We start from the raw sequence: 17,831 nt of genomic DNA on the forward strand, positions 1-17,831 counted from the left end.
TAGAGAGAAAAATGTGTCTGAAGCAAAATGGACCACATTGATGAGATAAAATCAAAACAGCAAGCCTCTAATTGCTGGGCAGTGATCAGCCCTGCGCATGCCCCATTACAAAGCCAGTATCGTGTGAGCACCACCACAGTCCTAGGAGGACTTCATGGGAGTCTTAAGTCTCAAGAATCAATTGATTGCAGTGAAGGTGGCAAAACTCCACAGACTCCATCTGCCATTTTCACTATGTGAAATGGTTCTACTTCCTGACCTACTTCGTAGCAGGCAGTATATTCTCAGGGGGGAAGACATTTGGGAAGCTTTGGGAAGCTCACCTAAAAGCAGAGTACACGTCTCTTCTAAAACAGATAATGGCTGTGTGTGTTGGCCCCGTAGCTATGACACAGCCATCTTCCAGAGAGTGGATCACAGGACACGCATGAAGGGAGAAATAGAACAAAAGGGTTAAGATATGAGTTGTGTCAGATGTGGGAAACCATTTCTCTCCCAAGGCTGGGCATTGTTCACTTTCATTTATCTTTTTCCAAGATTTTTCTTTCAAGAAGAGATTAAAGACAGCAGTGATCTCTGAGAGTTCTTCATTCCTCATGCCGAAGTAATAATAAATCTAAACCCTTTCACTGGTTATCTCTCTCAATTAAAAGGAAAAAAACACCCACTTTCTCCATAGGCTGTAGACAGTGAGAGCGGTATGGGGTGGTTTGGATAACTTTTCTACTGTAGGGAGACAGCCTAGTGCAGAGGTTAAAAGCTTGGGGTCAGCCTCATACCACCTGGATTTGAATTCTCTTCCTGGCCAACTCCCCCCTTTCCGGCTAGGAACTATGCACTTGGATTTATTCTCTAAGCTTTAGTTTCATCTTGAGACTAATGAGAGTGTCTCTTTCTTTGGGTTTTGATAAGGACCAAATGACATAATAGATAATACACTCTCTGGTACACAGTAAACCCTCAATAAATATTAAATGACTTCCTAATACTAAGTGCCATGGAAAATAGAGTCTGGGTTAAGTCTTCTTTACTTAACTTGAAGAAGCTTTCAAGTTTGAGGAGGAACACGCTGTTTAAAAACAGAACAAGTAGAGCACAAATAACATCACTTGTGACTTCAGCAGATCTTTCAATTTAACAAATTCCCAGTAGATGTTTTTTTGGATGTGCTGTGTGTAGACCTCGTGCCAGATAACTTAGTGTACATTATTTCGTTTTAAGTCTCAGAATAAGCATATGGAGATCACCATCTTGTAGCTTTGAGATGAATATCAGTGATATTGTGAGATTAGTTCACAGTTTCAGAGGTAGAAAATATTAGAGTTTGAGCTCAAACTCAGATTTTCTTATTTTAGTTCCAGTACTCATTCTGTACACCAAATTTCTTTTCAACTTGCTTCCCATTAGGGCATATTTAAAATTCAAATTTGCAGGATATGTAGACCTTATTAATCCTAATAATAGCTTATTACATGACAAAATAACAAGTGGACTCATAATCTGACCCTTAGACAAATATACATGCCTTTGTCAGTGAGGAAAAGTAAATTATGTAATTCTTTGGTAACCAGAAACTATAAAGGATGGAATTAAAAGACTACTGATCATTAAGGGTTAAAATTCAGAGAAAAACTAAAAAAATGAATGAAGGGGAGTTGAAAGAACAGAGCATGCTAATAAATTGTCAAGAAAATAAAGTGAAAGCTTTAGGAGTTATTTAGGGGTGGGGTTGTTATTTGAAAAGGGAATTCACAAAAACACCTTCTCTTCATAAAAATAATTCATCAATAACTTGCGAATATTTTTCACTGTTGGCTAAAAGGAAGTACTCTTAAACTATCCTAAGGGCTCTTTCTTTTTTTTCTTTTTCCCTGTCCAAAATTCCCAAAAATAAACCTGTGAGTTCTTGTCCTCCTCTGATACCATTTTTTTTTTTAACCAAAGATCCCCATTTGGGGCCATACTGAATTCCCAGCCTGCATACAGCATCCCTGGGAAAAGTCTCTCATCTCTTCTTGGCAGCGCAGAGGAAAGAGAGCAGTTCTGACAGAAGGTGGTGACATCCCTCTGCTTGGAGCCAGGATGCACACGCATTTGCTAGGGCTGCTGTAACAAAGTACCCACACCAGGGTCTTAGCCAACGGGAACGTGTCGTCTCATAGTTCTGCAGGATGGATGTCTGGAATCAGGGCATTGGCATGGTTAACTCCTTCCGAAGACCCTAATGCCATGGTTCTCAACCTTCCTAATGCCACGGCCTTTAGTACGGTTCCTGTGGGTCTCAACCTGTAGGTTGCCTTAAGGGAAGAAGGATCTGTTCCAGGCCTCTCTCCTTGGCCCGAAGGTGGCCATCTCTTCCCTGTGTCTCTTCACATTGTCTTCCCTCTATGAGCATCTGTGTCCAAATTTCACTTCTTCATAAGAACTGTGGTCATACTGAATCAAAAGCCCCCCCTACTCCAGTAGGGCCTTAACTAAGGACACCTGTGATGACCCTACATCCAAACCAAGTCACATTTTATGGAAGGACTTCAACATACGAATTTGAGGGAGACACAATTCAACCCATAATAGAGGCTATGGTCCTGGAATCTTGCCTGGAAAAGGTCAGCTCTACCCACTGAAAGGATGGGTTGAATATTAGCCAAATAATATCATGCCCATTAACATACTTTCTAAGCGTATTATACAAATACAGGTAGTCTTGCCTCTATGATCTCCTTGCAAATTATCTCCCCTAACCAAACAGACTCTCAAGCCAGTGCAGCCATCAGTTATAAAACGGCACCCTGACACTTCCGATGACTAGCTTGTTTTTTGTGGGTATCTGATTGCCTGGACTAAAAGAAGGAAGAAGTAAGATTGGGGTGGGAAACACATAAAGCAATGTTCAGAGACGTTTCTCTTTCTGTGTCACAATCCCTCGCTTACTAAGACAAATGTTTCCTACTAAGAACTAAGGTTTAGGCTTATCCTATCTTACTCATCTACAGTTTGGAGTATTTGAGTCAGCTCTGCTGACTTCTAAGGCCTTCTAAGGATGCTTTTCTAGAAACCCTCCCTCTGCTCCCCACTACCAAGACGAATCACCCACCTTCCCCTGGCCTCCCAGCACTCCGGGGTCCTTTACCATGGTTATTATTGGGTTACTGATATGTCTCCTCCAAGCAACTGTGAAATATGAGTAAAGAGACCACACTGTATCACTATAACCACAGTACAAAGAAAACATTTGTTGGAAGAAAAGATTTTGGTAAGGGTTTGCTGAATTAAAATTGGATAAAAATGGACCATTTTAACTCAAGTACTTGAGCACCTAAGTCTCCCTACTGAGCAGCCTTCCCCACTTTTTTTTTTTTTCCTGCAGAAACCATAGAGGGAACAAGCAGAAAGGATTTCAAGTCACCCTCAGAGTGCAACTCACCATATGACTGGCTCTGGCTCTTCACACCAGTCCTTTTGCTGGAATGTGCACAGGTGACATATCAAGAAACACAAACCACAGTTGACTCCCCTGGGAAGATGAAAAGATTATTTTAAATAATTTTGAGTCTCTTTTAATCAAAAGTATAATGGTTTCAATTCTGTCTCACTTTATTTTTGCTGAATCTCTGGACAAAACTGGTAGTAAAAATACATGTACATGTAGTGTGTATATCTCTTGCAAGAGTTTATCTTCTATTAGAATTTCTCTGTGGGATTTGCTGGATTTACTGCTATTTTATTTGGGCACATTTGGATTCTCCCAAAAGGACTATATCAGCTGGCATTGGGAAATCTTAGAAATGTGCTTACACTAAAACATTCTTGAAATTTGAATCTCCAAGATGACCCAAGTCTAAAGGGACTGTTATTTTATTAATGCAATTCTTTTTGCTCTAAATTTGCTTTTGTGAAACTAAATTCTCTCACAAGTTGAGACTGCCCTGGGAGGTAACAAACCAATTTAATTTAACTCCTTATCAACTATAAATGATGCCAAGAGGGGAAAAGTTGACGTTAGTTGGGTTCCTATGCTAAACTAGCTCAGCATGCAGCTGAACTTTTGGCAGCCCAGAATGAACTGCCTTCCAAGGTGCTATCTTCAAGCATCTACCATCCACCTTTGCATTCAAATTCAGGCACTCAATGAGAAGCAGTTCAGGGAGAGGTCCTATGACCCTCGGATGATGTCATCTAACTAAAGAATTTAAGGTAGTCCTAGATTGATGACTTTCTGCAGACTGCAAAAGAAACAGAAATTTATTTTATTTGATGGCATTTCTATTAAAAAAAAAGAAAAAAAAAACTCCAAGGACTTAAGAAAAAAAATTCCCTTCATCTCTCATCTATTTGGTTCTGTACATGCCTTGTTCTGGGGCTACACTATCTAGCTCTCACCTCCAGAGAAGAAAAGCAGCTGTTCTTATTTAACACACGAGTCCATTGCAGTGCAGATAAACTCCCTCTTGCCCCATGGAGAAGGGTGTCAGGAGTAGTACAACCCAATGACAGAGCACTGTGCCTCTTCACACCCCCACTCCCTACCCTCCCAACACACCTAGTGGCCCAGCCTCACCTTTAGCAGCACTGCCACAGGCCCTGAAAGCCACTCTAGCCAGGCTGTCCTTAGAAGCTGACACATGGCATAAAGTTCTGGATGCATTAAAACAAATGCAACGCATTGGACACAACTGCCAAATCTTTCAGTTTGGGCAGGATGTTGAAATTTCACCTGTTGCTGAGCATTCTGGAGTCCTGTCACACCCACATCCTTTTTGTTCCTCCAGCACTCCAACTCCACAGCCTTTGGGCTGGCAGGTTCTCTCCATCCTCACACCATGCCTGCTTTGGGTTTTGCTGTTAATCACCCTAGGGTTTGCCTTTTTCCTTGAAGGCCTTTCCTTTGAAGACCTGCTAAATTATGTGTCATAGTCTTGTCATAACCACCTTCTCAAACTCTATGTTTTATTCCTTTTTTAAACCTTGCTCTTAGTGAAAGACCCTGTCCTCCCTTTTCTTTAGCATTACATGTTGGGCCCCAGGACTGCATCACAACCACTCGTGATTGGCTGGAAAGGAGACATCTGAAGTCAGATGTGTTGAATGTGTTCATAGCTTTCCTCTTCTAACGTTTTTCCCTTCTAATAAGATAACACCTGCCTGAAATCTCTCCCAAATAAGTTCTTCCCTGGTGGGCTCTTCTATCTCTCTTAACCTTTTAAAGCTTATATGAGCAACTGAACATGCATTGGGGCTGATTTAATTTTGTTGAATGTCCATAAGGGGTGTTGTCAGCTCTTCTGGGCCTGCTGGGTGGTGACCAGAAAATCCAGAAGTGAGAGTTGGTTGTGAGGAGCCAGGCTCTGCCCACTCAGCTGTGAGCTCAGTAGGGCCAGCCAGGGAGATGGGGCTGCAAATCACAAGGAGAGAAAAAAAACTGTCTTCAAAAACTGGGCTGGTATAAACTTGGTACCTCCTAATTCAACACATTTTAAAATAACCAAATTTCTCAATCTTATTCCTTGAATGGGCACTGATCAGGGCACAAACGTCTGGGAGGCAGGAAGTATGTCTTTGTCATCTTTGTATCTTTGGCATTGAAGACATTTGATATATATGCATAAGAAGAGACTGATGGAACAAAGGTAAGTATGTGTGGTTTCAAATAATAGATGATTTAACCCCTGGCTTAGGGATACACTTGATCTTTATCAATTCTCTATTAATTTCAAGAAATGGGAGGGATCCATGTAATAGTTTCCCTATTGCCACTGTAACAAATTGTACCACAACCTTACTGGCTTAAAACAATTCTGTTTACTTTCCAGTTTTGGAGATTATAAGACCAGAATCCGTTTAATGGGGCTAAATTCAGATGTCAGCCAGAGGCCCTAGGGGGGAATGAGTTTGCTGGCCTTTTCCAGCTTCTAGCTCACATTCCTGGGCTCATAGCCCCTTCCTCCACCTTCACAGCTTCACAGCATGTCACTCTGACCCCTATCTACTTCCAATCTGATCCTCCTGCCTCACTCTTAGGGTTACATAGATCCCCTCTAGATAAGCCAGGATCCTCTCTTCATCTCAAGATCCTTGATTTAATCACGTCTGCAAAACTTTTTACCATGCATATTCACAGTAACATATTCACAGGTCCTGGGGATTAGGATGTGATCATTTCAGAGCAAGAGACATTATTAAGCCCACCACACTACCCGTAAAAAATAACTTTATTCCATCACACCCATTCGGAAAATTTTTCCACATCTGTCCTTGTTCTTCAGGAGAAAGTTCAAGAACCTGGAACCCTCTTCAAGAACCCTGCCTACTTCTCTAGTATTTAGTTCAAAGTTGCTGTTGAGAGCACAGATTCAGAGTTCATCAGCTCTGAGTTTTTATGAGCTATGAAATCTTGGACAAGTTATTTGAACTAAGTTTTGTTTTCTGTAAGTTTTGTTTCTGAATTACTGTAATTCATTTAGTCAAGTCAGCGTCTATTTTTCAGTCAATTACTAAGTGCCAAGCATTGTTCTAGTCACCTGGGATACATCAAGTGGGATAAACAAAAGAGACAAAGATTTCCACTTCTGTGGAGTTCACATTAGAGATAAACACACAAGGAAAGAATAAAGAAATAAGTAATAGGGCAAGTTAGAGGGAGATGCATATTGTAGAAAATTTTACAGGAGCAAGGAAGATTGGGATCTTGGTGTAGGAAGACATGTGCTTTCAATCAGGACAGAGGATGTCAGTGAGCCCCACTGAGTAGGTGACCCAAGGCCAAGGGTCTGAAGGAAGGGAGTGAGTTAGCAACCTAGGGAGAGGGAAGAGTGAGTACAAAATTCTCAAGATGGAATGATGGGGCATTGGAAGGACAGCAGGAAGGTTTGAGTGGAAGCAGAGAGCAGCCCTCGCCAGACAGGAGTAGATCAATGCTACAGAAATCAACCCTTTGGGAAGTTATGAGGATCCTGAAGGCCTTGCGGGACACAGTAGAGACTTCATCTTTTACTCTGAGTGAGATGGGGAGCCACTGAAGGCTTTTGCGCAGAGGAGTGGCACAACCTGACTTGAATTGACAGCTGTATTGGGAACCCAAGGCAGGGAGGAGAGGCTAACGATGAAGATGCAGGTTGGGGGTGATGGCCATAATGCAGAAGAACTGAGTCATCCTCATGTCAGAGTGGTCACAGTGGAAGAAAGGAGAAAGACTCAAATTTCTTGTTGAATTGGATGTGGGGTGTGAGAGAGAGGAGTCAAATATATTCTTAATCTACAGTATAGATGAATCTTGAAAACATGATGCTAAGGGCAAAAAGTCAGACAAAAAAAGCCACAATGTATAACATCATCCCATTTAAATTAAATGTCCAGAAGGGCAAACCCATGGCTACAGGAAGTAGATTAGTGCTTGCCAAGGGCCGGGAGATGGAGGGAACGGGAGTGACTGCTAATGGGGAAGGGATTACTCACTGGGGTGATGAAAACATTCTGAAGTTAGTGGAGATGCATGCACAACATTACAAATGTACTAAAAGTCACTGGATTGTACACTTTAAAATGGTTAAAATGGTGAATTTTATGTTCTGTAAATTTCACCTCACTAAAGAAAAATAACTCATAGCATTCTGGCTTGAGCTACTTCCAGATGGAGTGGCCGTACCTGAGACAGGAAGGCTGTGGGTGGAGCAGGCTACCCGGGAAAGAGTAACAGTTTAGTTTTGGACATTTTGAGTCAGAAGGGTCTATTAGATACCCAAATAGAAGTGTTGAAAAGATACTATGGTATGCAAGTTTTTAGTTTGGAAGAGAATTTATGCTAGAATATCCACATGTGAGAGCTGTTGGCATAGCACTGCCTTAGTCCAGTTTCTGTCTTAGCCTATTTTTGTGCTGCTACAACAAAACACCTAAGACTGGGTAATTCATAAAGAACAGAAATTTATTTTCTCACAGTCATGGAGGCTGAAAAGTCTGAGATCAAGGGTGTGGTTTTTTGGTGAGGGCTGCTCTCTGCTTCCACCATGTTGCTGTTTCCTCCAGAAGGGAGGAAGGTTGTGCCTCCAGGGGGCAAAGGCCATGAGCCTGAATGTAATCACTAAGGTGCGAGCGTGGACACAGGAGAGGACCAAAGATTGAGCCCCTGGAATCTCTGAAGTTAAGAACTTAAGAGACAAGCCAAAGAGATGGAGAAAGAGTAACCAAGGAATAGGAATAGAACCAAGAAGAAAGATTATTATTACCTCCCATCACTCTCCCAAGTACACCTTCCTGATTACTTTATACAGGAAGGTCTTGGACAGTGTCAGGATGTACCACATTTTAAGGAGTCTTTTTACATGCTGTTCTCTGTAGCTAGAATGTTCTTTCTCCTTTCTCAACTGGTTAACTCCTTCTCATCCTTCAAAACTTAGCTCAAATATCACCACTCATAAGAAGCTCACTTCCCTCAGTCTGATTCAGATGCCTCCCTTTGTGTTCCTACAGCCCTGAGTATCATTTACCACAGTCCATACTCTGCGGACAGTAAGCCCAGCTCACATATCAGCCTCTCCAGAGACTCTCAGACAAGTGTATGTCATAGTGGCATAATAGCATCTAGTCCAAGATTCAGCACGTAGAAAGTACCTTAAAAATACCCATTGAATGAAACACAAATATAGAAATGCCTTACTTCACTCAGTAGAAATGTTCTTAAGAAGTTAAATGCACATCAAAGTGCTGAGGAATTTTTCATATTCATAATCCTCTGTTAAACATAGTGGGTGGGAATGCTACTTGAATCAACTCTATGGAAAGTTATTTTATAAGGCAAAGAATTCTATTATACTGCAAAAAAAAAAAATCACCTGCAAATCAGCTGTTATTACAAGCTTAGATTTCTATACATCTATTTGGCATTTATAAGCCATTTGAATAAAATGAATTTGAGGAGTGGCTTTCATATTGCATTTTTACAAATATTTTAAAATATATTTGGATATTTGGGTTAAAAATAAAATCTAAAAATAACTGCCAAAATATTTGCAAATGAAGTTTCCCATCTTTAAAATGGAGAACAGGGACAGAATACACTGTCACATTTCCTATGGATATAAACCATCCAGCAAACAGTAGTTAAAATTATACATAGGTATTTTAATGAGAATGAAAACATTGTGCTCAAGCCTTTACATAAAAAAAAAAACTCAAACACCTCTCAGGAATTTTTTATCACATGAGGGAAATTCTCTCTCAACTTTAAGAAGTTTTGTAATCTTATTAAAGGAAACATAAACTCTGACCCTGCAGTCATGCTTAGAAAAAGTAATTCCATATGTTTATTACATTAGAAAAGGTAATTATGTCAGAGGCCAAACATGCAGAAAATAAAGACAAACTCTGAAGTAAAGCCACCCCCCAATCCCGCCTCTCCCATTTACATTAATCTGAGACCAGGAGAGAAGATTGTAGACAAGGCAGAGTGGGTGACTTATGTGACTAAGAAGGAATTCAAATTTTGGATCTGCCTTTTAAAAGAAAATAAAACAATAGCGGGGAATTCCAACAAAATCCTTTTAAGTACTGCCCTGGCATGGTCCTGGTACCTGCTGGTGAGCCTTCCAGATCCCCTGGGCTTTTGGGCCCACACTCCTCTTTCTACTTTTCTACCTTAACGTCTGAGAAGTGTTTTGGCAAGAGAAAAACAATTTAACAGCTTGAAATCTTTCATCTAGATTTGCTACAAGCAGCGTTCAGTTACAGGCTGACTGTGCGAGCACTCTGGACTTCTTCTGGTCTCTTGAGATGCACCAAACATTATTCATCGAGGAATCGGCAGGCTAAGCCCAATGCATGTTGCAAGAGTGTTAATTTACTACCTCGTTGTTGGTGGGATTCAACATAATCTTCTCAACATAAAGGTTGTCTTTCCAACAGACTGTAAGAAAGAGGTTTCAGGGAAACAAAAGGAGGAACACCTTGCAAAATCAGCTGTGTAATCTCTGGCCTGCACACCTCACTCAGGCTCTGGGCTGTGCGTGCCACACACAGCAGCTGTGATACCTAATTGTGCCGTCACTAGAGGAACTATTTGTATGCATCAATCACAGCACTGAACAGGCAGAAAACTGCTCCAGGCCAACCTGTTCGGGAATATGCCTTCTCCTGAGCAAAACATGCAGCGAGATGTAATCTCCTTACATCAGCAATTGTTTAAGGCTTGTAAAGAATGTCAAGTCTGTGTGCCTGTTGGGTTTAGGGGAAGACTAGCCTGTGGACCTAACAACACCTCTGAGGAGACTTTTTTCCCCTTAAATGATAAATACTAGCTTGGTTGACCTCTCACAACCCACGTCTCTCACTAGATTTCAGGCTCCGAGTATATTGGTCATTTTGAACAACAAAATCTTTTAGTCAATACAGCATGTATATAAACAATATAGCAGTCAGAAAAACATATGTGAAAACATATAATTACAAACACTCACTTCTCTCAGGCCACAGTGAGGCCCTGAAATTCAGAAACATGTCAGGGGGTACTGCAAAGCTATGGTCACCGACTTTTGTAGCATGGAAACTTAGCTGTCCCACCCTGGGATAGTTCCAGGTTCAAACTGTTTCCGTTGTATGAATATTGGCCATTTCCAGATCTCCTGTGTAATCAACCCCTCATTATTCCAGTTACAAATCACGATGTCCATAGAAAAAGCACAGTGGTGTTTGTTAGGCCAGAGGTTGGGCTCTTTTTTTTTTTAAACCTACCCAACATCTCTTCCCTACCAGCCCTTCTGATGAAGAAGTCTTTAAACAGAATCATGTGTGGAACTTTCTGGAAGTCCACAATACAGTAGGAAAAACCCAGCAAAGAACCGGTTTGCATGGCAGAGTACATACAAGGGTGAGTCTTCAGCATGGCCCAGGCTGGCCTGAGGATGGATGCCCAGTTGTAACAATGCCAGTGCAACGGCCTCATTCAATATGTGTCCTCTAAAGTAAAAGGATTTATGATGAATTGGACCTAGTTTTAGAACTTCAGTGGCATTAATTCTCTTGCAACGTCTGCTCTAAAATTCAGTCTTTATGAAACTGAATTTTAATGCATGTTGCCTCCTTGACAAGAAGCTTAAGCCACGTCTCATGCAATTATGACTTCCATCTGCTAGCACGTGAGCTCCATGAGGGCAAAGACTTAACTCAGAGTCTGGCAAAGGTTAGGTCCATGCTTTTTAGTTAAATGAATACATCATACTAACTTAAGTCAACCTTGAAAGGTTTCTCAGGGTTTCAATATTCTAAGAGCTTACGCATGAGAGAGCCACAGGAATACTGCAAGCTTTTAACACGGACCTGGCAGTATCATTAAATTGCTGAGACCCCCATTAATTCTTGCCTCTCTGGCTCGATGGGAAGTTCTTTAAGGAAGGATCTAGGTTTTGTGCATCTTTTTAAATCCCTGCAGAGACTGGCACTAGCTGCAGCCAGTTCTGATGTTGGCCAGGAGGCAATATTTCAATTCAAAAATGTTATAATCAGTGAACAGTTATTAATTTTATTACATTTATCTTAGATTAGGATGACACTTATCCTCATACAAGAAAGTTGTATAGAAAGAAATGAAACAACGAAAACAAGATGAACAGAAATAAATAACAAATTTATAGTTTTTTAAATCATTTTTATTTAGTGAATGGGTTGTTGCTTCTCCATTTTATGCCCAAATAATAAAATAGCATTTCCCTAAAAATATGCTTTTGGGTCATTTTTTATCACTATTTCTTTCCTTTAGTCTCAACTGGTAAACTCCCTGCTACATGAAAATAAATCTCTTCAAGGACCACTGTTAGTCTCTTTGATAACCTGTGTTTCATAGCCAATTTGAAGCATTAAAGGGTACAGGTAAAAATAATAACAAATGCAACTCTTATTTTACTATTTCTAAAAAAAAAAAGGAGTTAAAGACATTTCTTCTTTATTTTTATTTTTTAGAATTTTTGTAGAGACAGGATCTCGTTCTTGCTCTGGCTGTTCTTGAACGTCTGACCTCAAGCTATCCTACCACCTCTGCCTCTCAGAGTGCTAGCATTACAGGCATGAGCCATAGTTCTTGGCCAACTGTCTTTTTTAATTTGTTCAGAAATCTTTCTATCAGTACACCACTTAAAATTAAAATATCGAGTACAAATTATGTCACTATAAATTCATCTGTAAAGTCATGACACTATCTTTTTAAAAATGGCAGAACTTAGATATTCCCAACAGAGTCTAGTTTTCTTCAGGGGAGTCAGCTTGGAAGGAAATCCTTTTTTTCTCTGTGCAGTCCACCCTAACAACCCAGGACTGGTCACTATTAAATATAATACAATACAGATGTGTGTACCTGACACATACCTGACCCCTGGCACTTATCATACCTTATTTCATATTTTTCTTCTATGTCTCTCCATCTCCCCTCCTGAACTGAATTGAGTTCTCATAAACAAACAGAGTTGTTGTCTGTTTTTATTCCCAGCACCTAATATGATATCAGAATAATAATAATTGGCCCTTGATACATATCTGATGAACAAATGAGCAAATTAACAAACCAAAAAGTGATTCAATTAAAGCTAAAAAACATTCCTGAAACTCCTTTCTAAACTACTTTTAGAACAGTGGTTCTCAACCTGTGGGTCACGACCCCTTTTGAACAATGAAAATACATTGCGGCATTAGGAAGGTTGAGAAGCACTGCTTTAGAACTATTTTTGCAAGGCATCCAAGAAAATGCTTCTCATTACCTCTTCGTGACACCTCATGGGTAAATTAAAATGATATTCCATGCTTCATTCACAAGAAATGATTTGGGAGGTTTCCACATGGAATTTACCCCCTTCAAGGATGGAAATTAATGAAGACTATCCAGTAGACTATGCTTTAGGATCTAAAGGCAGCCTTGGCACCAGACTCTATCTTCCTAAGGGAATAACCATGATGTGGGCCATATTAATCTCAATTATCATCATTTTATTAATATATGTACTTCAAGGGAGAAAATTTTCACCATTATTCCAAAATAAGCTAAGTCCAGCATGACCAATTCCCATTATGATCTCCATGGAAAATATAAGTAAACCCACAACTTTTGTGATGTCCAAGTCAGCTCATTTCTGATTCTAAGACAGAAGACTTAGAACTTATAGGTGATTAAGCCATCTCCTTTTGTGAACAATATAATTAAGAAAATCCATTTAAACTCAGGAGCAGAGATTTAATATTGAGTTAGAATTCCCTCTATGCCTCACATGAAGGGATTGAGTCTCAATTCCATCTCCGCCCTTGGCAGAAATACTGTTCAGAGAATTCAGGCATAAACAAACACAGCTCACTGCTGAGAAAAAAAATCTCCTTTGGGGTATCAGTCTGAGCAGGAGGCTTTTCATAGAACATGACAGCCATTTTCATAGAGAATTATACAGAGAGTTCATAGAGAAGTACAACAGAGTGTAACCTAATAGACCACATTGGAGTATATTTTGTGTGTATAACATAGACCCTCATATTAGATTATATCCTAATCTAATATACTAATGGCAGGGGTCAAACTGAGACTGAAAAGAGAAAGAAACTGGCTTTCTAACGAAACCCAATGTAAAACCAGCCAAAGATGACACAAGCACACACCTGCACACACACACTCATGCATACCCATCCCTGAGCTAGTGTAGACATACACACGCTCATACATCCCACAGTTACTATACTGGACTCAAATAACAGATACCTCTACCTCTTACACGGAAGAATTGAGAACCCTTTGATTTTCAAGAAGACCACATGTAGGAGCTGGAGGGAAGGATGTGACTACCATTCCTGGAGTGTCAAAGTTTTTGTTAGGCCATTCATGGACACGAAATCATGTTCACCATCCTGTACAAACAGTGCTGATTCTGGCCTCTATAATCTCTGTTTATGCTGTTTATATGGAATATTCTCTTACGTCCTCTTCACCTCCTGCTCTTCTCTTAAGATCTGAGGCTCAAGTCTCAAATAGCACCCTCGCAGGCACCCTCAAATGCCCCCATGCTCCAGGGCTGGGATAGGTGTTCACAATTTGCACTCCCATAGCACGTCTCCCTGTCTCAGCACGGTCCCTTAATCACCTGCTCCTGGGCCTCTCTCCTCTGTTTAATGGTTATTGGAGATTGTTGGCTTATTCATCATCCCTTCAACAAGTACTATGTCTGGCACTTGAAAGGAGTTCAAGAAATGCTTGTTCACTAAATGAATGATTTTTTTTTTTAGTTCATTTAATATCATAAATACCTCTGATATTATTTTGCCCAACCGAGGAGAGAGGAAACTAAAGTTAAGTTGCAAAATTGTTTTAACTTGCCAAAGTTCATAGGGTATAACGTTAGGCTTTATAGCCTGAAATAATTATAAAGCCGATTTTTTTTGTACCCAATTATTAGAAAGAAGCAAAGATCTTAAGAGCTAACTTTTGTAAATTATCACCGGAGGCACTGACCTCCAAGAGAAAAACCTACACAGTGGAAGGTCCTTTAACCAGGAGGCTCTGGTTTCCCTTATGGCCAATTCTCCTCCCATGCAGGTACATGCTGATTTTGTGAGGATTTTTTTTTTTTTTTGCTTATCTGTGGTGATAAATATACATCACGTAAAGGATACATAGACATTTTTTGTTAATTAGCTTTCATTAATATTTGTATACTTAATGTGTAGCCCAAGACAACTCCTATTCTTCCAATGTGAAGCAGAGGGAAAAAGAAAAAGGTTGGACATCCCTGACATATAAAAATAGAACCAATAGCACAAGTTCCAAATTACATGAACACCAAAGAAAGTTTTCCAGGTTTCTTTAATGTCCAGGTAATTAATCTGTGTAACTGCAGAGAGCAACATTTATTCCCTTTTTTTTCATATAGATTTAAATTATTGTCTAGGATCATTTACCTTTTTTTTCATGTATACCTTAATGCATTTATGGAGTACAATATGCTGATTTCATATAGAATTAGGAGCATTTATATCACACTGGTTAATATATACCTCATCTCGTTTACTTAATTATTATGTTAAGACATTTATACTCTGTACTTAATAGGTCCGACATGTACCCTCGCATTATGCACCATAGGTGTGATCCCACCATTCACCCTTCCTCCAACTGACCTCCCTCTCCCCTCCCCTACCCCCCTCCTCGTTTCTTCATCCTGGGCCATAGTTGTGATCTATTCTTCATATGAAAGTGCAAGTGATTGTAAATTGGTTTCATAATAGTACTGAGTACATTGGATATTTTTTCTTCCATTCTTGAGATACTTTACTAAGTAGGATATGTTCCAGCTCCATCCAGCAACATTTATTCCTGATATATTTTGATGTAAAAGTTAACACCAGTCTTTGTGTTTCAAGATGATAAAGACATTTCTATCTCTTTACTCTCTCAAAAATCACCCTAAACTGTGAGTAGAACAAGAAACTGAAACATAAACTCCGCCTTCAATAGCATCAGGAGACATCTACAGCCATGTCTTGTAATGTACAAATGCAGAAAGCGGGGGACCCAACAGGGTGCAGAGGGTCAAAATGAGGCCTCTAGGTGGTGCTGTGGATGAGTAACCAGAGAAGTCACCCTGTGAAACTCTGGAAATGCTCAGGCTTTGGAAACATCAAGAAGGCAAGGCAAGGCTGAGAAGGGAGGCTAAAAATGCCGGGTGGTGTGGGAGGGGATTATTTGAAGTCTGGGTTTCTAGGTTAGAGTCACTTTTAACTCCAGGTTCCCCCTTTACCACTTTCCCTCAGTGGAGATAGGTGGTCGGGTCTGTGGAGAAATCAAATCCAAAGGACTCTTGAAACAAAGATGCAGACACTCAGGAGGACTGAGCTACCGAGCTAAACAGTGAACCCACCTCTGAACACCAGCAGCGCAGCTGGGAAACAGGAGGATTTTTCTCAGAGGTGTCAACCTATGGAAAAGATCTATAGATACTGACAGTTGAGTCACTAATGCAAAGGACAGTTAGCAACTGGATCCTGACATAGAGAAGCAACATCCATACACACTTACAATTAGATTTTTAGTACCCTACTCTTTACATACAAAAAATCAGCCAAGGATCACTAGACATTTAAGGAAGGTTCCCACAAGCACCAAGAAAGACCAAAACAAATAAACAAATAGAAGGCAACTCAGAGATTTTCTAACAGAAATTTTCTAAGAAACTATGAAGCAAGAACAGGTTGCTATGTAAGGGGAATAATTAGAGAATAAAAAAGAGTTCTTGGATATTAAAAACAGTTAAATACTGTCAGTTAGCAAACAGTTAAAATGTTAAGTCAAAAACATCTCCTCAAGAATAGAACAAAAAACTCAAAAGGATATATAATAGATGAGAAAAGATGACATAATTTATTCAGTAAGCCTGATTTCAGAAACAGAAATTCTAGAGAGAGAATAATTGAACGTGACAGAAAAAAAAAAAATTCAAAGAAATAATATAAGAAAATTTTCCCAGACTCCAGATTTGAAAGGCCCAATGAGTACCTAACAAAACAAACAAAAAATACATGGGCATATACCCCTAAAAGGTGTATTGCAATGAATTTGCCAGGATACTAACAATAAAGGGAAGATCCTAACAGCTTCCAGAGAAGAGAAATGTTACATACAAAGTAAAAAGAATAACATTAAACTTGCTATACCAATACTAGAGGTCTGAAATGCTGAGGGGAAAATCTCGTATCTTCCAAACCATAAACAAGTACAAGAAAAAAATAAAATTAGTTTAAGACATACACATTTCAAAAAAAATATTCTACACATGGACTTTTTTCTGAAAATGTTGTCAAAAAATGAATACATGTCATCAAAGTGAGGGAGTAAAGCCTAAAAGACAAGGAGAAATGGAATCCAGAGAACGAATGACACGAGAAGAGCCTGGAGCTGGGCAGAGGGAACTCCCAGGATGACACCAGGCAACAGGCCCAGAGAGTGACAGTCCTCTCTGAAACAAGAAATGAAATAATTATTAACTGTACAAAAATCAAAAATTGTTTAAAAACAGGAAAAATTCGTTTGAAGAGAAACTTCTCTGAAGAAGACAGGCTCACGGCCTTCAGACATATGAAAAAATGCTCATCATCATTAATCATCAGAGAAATGCAAATCAAAACTACTTTGAGATGTCATCTAACTCCAGTGAGACTAGCCTATATCACAAAATCTCAAGACCAGAGATGTTGGCGTGGATGTGGAGAAAAGGGAACACTTCTGCACTGCTGGTGGGAATGCAAATTAATACATTCCTTTTGGAAAGATATATGGAGAACACTCAGAGATCTAAAAATAGATCTGCCATTCAACCCTGTAATTCCTCTGCTGGGCATATACCCAGAAGACCAAAAATCACAACATAACAAGGATATTTGTACCAGAATGTTTATTGCAGCCCAATTCATAACTGCTAAGTCATGGAAAAAGCCCAAGTGCCCATCGATCCACGAATGGATTAATAAATTGTGGTATATGTACACCATGGAATATTATGCAGCCTTAAAGAAAGATGGAGACTTTACCACTTTCATGTTTACATGGATGGAGCTGGAACATATTCTTCTTAGTAAAGTATCTCAAGAATGGAAGAAAAAGTACCCAATGTACTCAGCCCTACTATGAAACTAATTTGGGGCTCTCACATGAAAGCTATAACCCAGTTACAACCTAACAATAGGGGGAAGTGGGAAAGGGAGGAGAGGGAGAGGGGTGGTGGGTAGAGGGAGGGGGATCGGTGGGATCATACCTGTGGTGCATCTTACAGGGGTATTTGCGAAACTTGGTAAATGTAGAATGTAAATGTTTTGGCACAGTA

At 39.8% G+C, this 17,831-nt stretch overlaps 1 long non-coding RNA gene across 1 annotated transcript in view; it reads right to left on the reverse strand.

Annotated features, from left to right (window-relative positions):
* Nucleotides 1–304: 304 nt before the first annotated feature.
* Nucleotides 305–17,831, reverse strand: part of LOC128560296 (uncharacterized) — a 43,788-nt gene continuing 26,261 nt past the window's right edge. Inside the window, exons 2-3 of the long non-coding RNA XR_008372927.1 lie at nt 3,425–3,514; nt 305–399 (exon numbers count right to left, since the gene is read on the reverse strand). This is a non-coding gene — a long non-coding RNA (uncharacterized LOC128560296). The remainder of the gene's footprint in view (nt 400–3,424; nt 3,515–17,831) is intronic.

This window comes from Nycticebus coucang, chromosome 11 (genome assembly GCF_027406575.1).
Source record: "Nycticebus coucang isolate mNycCou1 chromosome 11, mNycCou1.pri, whole genome shotgun sequence".
Classification (NCBI taxonomy): Eukaryota; Metazoa; Chordata; class Mammalia; order Primates; family Lorisidae; genus Nycticebus; species Nycticebus coucang.